Raw genomic sequence first — 6,771 nt, forward strand, 5'->3', positions numbered from 1 at the left:
CGCGGCTTCATATAAAGTTCGAGCAAGCCGGAGATCTCACCCATTTAAAGTTTGAGAATAGGTTGAGGCCGTTTCGACCCCAATGCCTCTAATCATTCGCTTTACCGGATGAAACTCGTAAGCGACGAGCGCCAGCTATCCTGAGGGAAACTTCGGAGGGAACCAGCTACTAGATGGTTCGATTAGTCTTTCGCCCCTATACCCAGTTCCGACGATCGATTTGCACGTCAGAATCGCTACGGACCTCCATCAGGGTTTCCCCTGACTTCGTCCTGACCAGGCATAGTTCACCATCTTTCGGGTCCCAGCGTGTACGCTCTTGGTGCGCCTCTTCTCGCAATGAGAATGAGACGCCCCGGGAGTGCGGGGCGACAGCCGTAACGGCCGCCCATCTTCCCTTAGTCCGTGCAAGACGAACTTTCACTTTCATTGCGCCTTTAGGTTTAGTCATGTCCCAATGACTCGCGCACATGCTAGACTCCTTGGTCCGTGTTTCAAGACGGGTCCTGAAAGTACCCAAAGCTATAGCGTCGCAGATCGGCGTTTCAACCGAGTCTGTCCGAGAACTCATTGGCGAACAGCCATTCGTAGACAGAACCGACACCAGGTGCGATTACCGTCATAAACGAACGCGCTTGCCAATGGTCGGACGCTAACTGTGTAGCGGCCCGGCGCCATATGCATACCTTCGAGCGAGTCGACCGGGAAACACCGCGGGTTCGTCCGAAACGGCGAACCGTTCGAACGGGCTCCACCGCGGGCCTTAGATCGACACCCAAAGGATCGCGACGTCCTACTGGGGGAGAAGTGCACGCGTTCGACTTCGGTTCGCATAAACAAAAGGCGCGAACGACGCGTACGCCGTTCGTCGCACGATCATTTAGCGCCGCTATCGAGTCACGCTGAATCTCCCCTTTCGACCTTTCGGGTTTCTCAGGTTTACCCCTGAACGGTTTCACGTACTATTGAACTCTCTCTTCAAAGTTCTTTTCAACTTTCCCTCACGGTACTTGTTCGCTATCGGTCTCGTGGTCATATTTAGCCTTAGATGGAGTTTACCACCCACTTAGGGCTGCACTCTCAAGCAACCCGACTCTGAGGAGAGATCCTCCCGTTATCGGCAACGGTCACTACGGGCCTGGCACCCTCTATGGGCTGTGGCCCCGTTCAAGATGGACTTGGACGCGTCGCACAATCTCGGGATGACGGATCCTCCCTAACACCACATTTCCCGGCGTCCGGTTTCGGCCGCGGGATTCAGTGCTGGGCTTTTTCCTGTTCGCTCGCCGCTACTAAGGAAATCCTAGTTAGTTTCTTTTCCTCCGCTTAATAATATGCTTAAATTCAGCGGGTAGTCTCACCTGCTCTGAGGTCGCAAATATAAATTTGCCTTTATTTTGTCAGACGATAATTACACGTATTCCGTTTATATGGCTGCCTCCAAACAATTTCAAACATCGATCTGACGTCGTTGCGAGAATGTTGTTGTTGTTAATTATAGTGCATAAAATATGCATATAAACAACTTTAACGTCTCGGACACGACGATCGCTTCGTTCGAAATTTAAGCGTTGTGGCTGCTTTTTAATATCGGACGTGCTACGTCTAAACCAACTTGTACCAACAAACTAATAAGAATGTCAGCCGCTATTGCGTTTTAGGATGCCGCGTTATTTTTTATATTGTTTTTATTGTTGTCTACGTTGCATAATATTTTATTATGACAACCGACAATCAATTAACAATTATAGTAACGCGTCATATTTGCACCCAACACGCTCCGACGTAATTGTCTACACAACATTGTGCGCTGTGTTTAAGACAAAAACCGAGCAGTCTTTGAAATTGACACGACCCTCAGCCAGGAGTGGTCCGGGAACAGTATATCCGAGGACCGCAATGTGCGTTCGAAATGTCGATGTTCATGTGTCCTGCAGTTCACAAGTTGACGCGCAATTAGCTGCGTTCTTCATCGACCCACGAGCCAAGTGATCCACCGTTCAGGGTAATCTTTTCAAACAAATTTAAAATATTATTACATAACGCACCGTTCCACATCGAAATCGTTTCATCATCACACAACAACAAAAATAACTACTTAAGGTTATTACAATTGTGATGTATATGTGAGAAACGGACCAATCGAAAGAAACGTTCGGCGTTATATTTTATAATATTTTATTTAATTAAAGTGGCATTTGTTTCTACTTATCGAAAAGAGTATGCAGTTATAGTTTAAGTTTACATAAAGAATAACCCGATGATATTAACGTTTTATAAATACGTATATATATCTATTAGGTTTTTTTTCTCTATCAACTTTGTCTATAAAACTCTGCTCCTTTTGCGATAAGCATTATGTATATTTATTAAATAGAAAATATGTCGAAAAACCAGACGTTTTCTTCAAACAAACGCCACAGCTACAAACTTAATCACAACAATATTTACCAAACAATACAATTGTAGGGTGTTTTGTGTGATACGTCGTTTGGTGGGCATTCTAAGAACGTCCGTCGACATAAAAACGAATCAAAAGAAAAGCACAGGCAGTGCAAAACGTTCCTTCGTCAGTCGGGCGTATATCATTTAAAACCCACAGAATCTAAAAAAGTTAATAAACTTTTTTATTTAGATTCCTACGGTTCGTCGCGTCGTTAAAGTAAATTATTACTTCGACGCATGCGGAACCCAGGTACCCGAAAACCGTAAGCCTAAGCGTTTTTTTCCAAACATCACTCACTATCGATAAAGTAAATTGATTTTATGTATTTATAAATGTGCGTTTGTATGTATAGTAGTATAGTAGTAGTATATTTTGTTATTGGTTGTTTCGAGCTTTTTATTGTTATAAAACGTTTTTGTAGTCTTGTACATAAAGTACAGACGAATAGACAGCCCCTTTTATTTATTAATAAACTCCAACCATTTACAAATTAAATTACAACTACAACATCTCTTTTACACATTAATTATACACCATCTTTATTTTCTTTTTTCCGAAGCGAATACGATGAAGAAAATACGCAAAGACTGGCTTACAAAACCGTAAGCCTAAGCGTTTATTTTTCAAACATCACTCACCATCGGTTAAGTAAAATGATGGTATGTATAAATGTGTATTTGTATGTACAGTAGCGTATTAATTTTGTTGTTGGTTGTTTCGAGTTTATTTATTATTATGGTTTGTATGTATAAAGTTTTAGTCTTGTACATAAAGTACAGACGAATAGACAGCCCCTTTTATTTATTAATAAACTCCAACCATTTACAAATTAAATTACAACTACAACATCTCTTTTACACATTAATTATACACCATCTTTATTTTCTTTTTTCCGAAGCGAATACGATGAAGAAAATACGCAAAGACTGGCTTACAAAACCGTAAGCCTAAGCGTTTATTTTTCAAACATCACTCACCATCGGTTAAGTAAAATGATGGTATGTATAAATGTGTATTTGTATGTACAGTAGCGTATTAATTTTGTTGTTGGTTGTTTCGAGTTTATTTATTATTATGGTTTGTATGTATAAAGTTTTAGTCGTGTACATAAAGTACGATCGTATTGGCAGACACCATTATTATTCATTCATTCATTCTTGTTTGTTATTATAAATAACTCCAACCATATACAAATACTACAACAACAACAACAACATCTCTTGCACATTAATTATACACCACCACTGTGTATTAGTACTTTTTTTCGAAGCGAATACGATGATGGAAATACGCTAAGACCGGCACTGCGAAAGCAATAATAAAACGTTAGCACATAACCATCTTTCGACAATATTGATTCGTGTTAATGTTCGAAAAAATTCTTTGAAAACGTCGTTTACGGCACGTTTACAATCGATTTATAAAAAAAATCGAAAAACGTAACAACAGATCCGCTTAATGCAAGACGACCCGTTGTTGCTTTTCCGTTCGACGCATAATAAAGAATTTTGTATGAGAATTGATCATCATACGAATAGTGTATGTATGTGTGTTTTTTGTTGATCAGCACAGACAAAATGTGTGTGTATGTGTGACAACTAAACAACAACATTTACACGTTAATGATCCTTCCGCAGGTTCACCTACGGAAACCTTGTTACGACTTTTACTTCCTCTAAATGATCAAGTTTGGTCATCTTCCCAGCAACATCGGCAACGTCGAAACGCCACCGCGCACCGGTCCGAAGACCTCACTAAATCATTCAATCGGTAGTAGCGACGGGCGGTGTGTACAAAGGGCAGGGACGTAATCAACGCGAGCTTATGACTCGCGCTTACTGGGAATTCCTCGTTCATGGGGAACAATTGCAAGCCCCAATCCCTAGCACGAAGGAGGTTCAGCGGGTTACCCGGACCGCTCGGTCAGGGAGGACACGCTGATTCCTTCAGTGTAGCGCGCGTGCGGCCCAGAACATCTAAGGGCATCACAGACCTGTTATTGCTCAATCTCGTGCGGCTAGAAGCCGCCTGTCCCTCTAAGAAGAATTGTTTGTACGCCGACAGTAAAAACCGCACATAGAGACCGGGCGAACCCGGCTCCAGCCGGCATTTGGGATGTCGAAATACGCCTATTTAGCAGGCTAGAGTCTCGTTCGTTATCGGAATTAACCAGACAAATCGCTCCACCAACTAAGAACGGCCATGCACCACCACCCACCGAATCAAGAAAGAGCTCTCAATCTGTCAATCCTTCCGGTGTCCGGGCCTGGTGAGGTTTCCCGTGTTGAGTCAAATTAAGCCGCAGGCTCCACTCCTGGTGGTGCCCTTCCGTCAATTCCTTTAAGTTTCAGCTTTGCAACCATACTTCCCCCGGAACCCAAAAGCTTTGGTTTCCCGGAAGCTGCCCGCCGAGTCATCGGAGGAACGTCGGCGGATCGCTAGCTGGCATCGTTTATGGTTAGAACTAGGGCGGTATCTGATCGCCTTCGAACCTCTAACTTTCGTTCTTGATCAATGAAAGCGTTTTTGGCAAATGCTTTCGCTTCTGTCCGTCTTGCGACGATCCAAGAATTTCACCTCTAACGTCGCAATACGAATGCCCCCATCCGTTCCTATTAATCATTACCTCGGGGTTCCGAAAACCAACAAAATAGAACCGAGGTCCTATTCCATTATTCCATGCACACAGTATTCAGGCGAAGTTTTAGCCTGCTTTAAGCACTCTAATTTGTTCAAAGTAAACGTGCCGGCCCACCTCGACACTCAATGAAGAGCACCGCGGCGGGATTGAGTTGGGCCGCCCTCTCGAGCTAAGCCCACCGGCAGGACGTCCCGCGAAACGCCAGTTAACACCGCGAACGATGAACCGGCGGCGCGGGACACAAATTCGACTACGAGCTTTTTAACCGCAACAACTTTAATATACGCTATTGGAGCTGGAATTACCGCGGCTGCTGGCACCAGACTTGCCCTCCAATTGATCCTCGTTAAAGGGTTTAGAGTGTACTCATTCCGATTACGGGGCCTCGGATGAGTCCCGTATCGTTATTTTTCGTCACTACCTCCCCGTGCCGGGAGTGGGTAATTTGCGCGCCTGCTGCCTTCCTTGGATGTGGTAGCCGTTTCTCAGGCTCCCTCTCCGGAATCGAACCCTGATTCCCCGTTACCCGTTACAACCATGGTAGGCGCAGAACCTACCATCGACAGTTGATAAGGCAGACATTTGAAAGATGCGTCGCCGGTGCGAGACCGTGCGATCAGCGTAAAGTTATTCAGATTCACCAAGTTGTACGATGACGGCGAAACCGCCACCGATTGGTTTTGATCTAATAAAAGCGCTCCTTCCGTCTCCGGTCGGAGCTCTGTTTGCATGTATTAGCTCTAGAATTACCACAGTTATCCAAGTAAATGTGGGTACGATCTAAGGAACCATAACTGATTTAATGAGCCTTTCGCGGTTTCACCTTAATTTGGCTTGTACTGAGACATGCATGGCTTAATCTTTGAGACAAGCATATGACTACTGGCAGGATCAACCAGGGAACTGTGTTTTTGTGTTTTTTGAGACAGACGAGAGAATAAAATACTCATCATCATCGTTTATAAAGATGAAGAATATGCGCGTTTGTGCGAAACAATCTAACATATAAGAAAGTAACGCCACGCTGTTTCTTCTTTTCTTCGTACGATATAGAGATAAATGTATCGTCATCATCGTCGTCGTAGTCGTTAAACACCACAACACATATATCGGTCAATAAAGGCATAATAATAATATTTATAATATTATTTTTTACCTTTGCCGATTTAAAAGTTCAAACATTCTCTTCACTCTTCGCAAGATTGAATGCGACGTGAATTTATGAAATTCTTTCGAATCCATAAACGTTACGAATATTATATAAATATTCTCGCTCGGATATTAGAGAGTTGACGCATTTATTATTTTTGTTTGTTTAAATCACAAACATTTGTTAGTTCAACAAAGTTTGATTGCATAAGGACCGCCAACGTAAGAGAATACGTTTTGCCGCATCCGCAATCTCGCTGTGGGGAACTGGGCGAGCCACAAAATCACAAAATAAAGCAATCTCGCAAGCAAAGCCCTATTCGAATTCGATAGCGGAAATGTGCGATAAACGTCGATAAATTGGAAGCAAATGCAGAACGTATACATAATCGGTCGTTTTGTCGTCGTCATTTATGATAAACTTCGACTAAACCGTTACACCGTTCATATCGCCTCACTCAACGCATCGACACACACCACTACCATATGTATACCAGCGCGACACCGATCGAGGCAGCCGCTCGGTATTGGATGT

At 43.3% G+C, this 6,771-nt stretch overlaps 2 non-coding genes and 1 pseudogene across 2 annotated transcripts; all 3 read right to left on the reverse strand.

Annotated features, from left to right (window-relative positions):
• The window catches only part of LOC135267475 (large subunit ribosomal RNA), a 3,764-nt pseudogene extending 2,389 nt beyond the window's left edge, over positions 1–1,375 (reverse strand).
• Positions 1,376–1,851: 476 nt separating this feature from the next.
• On the reverse strand, positions 1,852–2,008 carry LOC135267477 (5.8S ribosomal RNA). Its single transcript, XR_010335898.1, has one exon. It is a non-coding gene; the product is annotated as a 5.8S ribosomal RNA (ribosomal RNA).
• Positions 2,009–4,066: 2,058 nt separating this feature from the next.
• LOC135267471 (small subunit ribosomal RNA) lies at positions 4,067–5,989 on the reverse strand. Its single transcript, XR_010335894.1, has one exon. It is a non-coding gene; the product is annotated as a small subunit ribosomal RNA (ribosomal RNA).
• Between the last annotated feature and the right edge of the window lie 782 nt (positions 5,990–6,771).

The sequence above is a fragment of the Tribolium castaneum genome, unplaced genomic scaffold (assembly GCF_031307605.1).
Source record: "Tribolium castaneum strain GA2 unplaced genomic scaffold, icTriCast1.1 ptg000038l, whole genome shotgun sequence".
Classification (NCBI taxonomy): Eukaryota; Metazoa; Arthropoda; class Insecta; order Coleoptera; family Tenebrionidae; genus Tribolium; species Tribolium castaneum.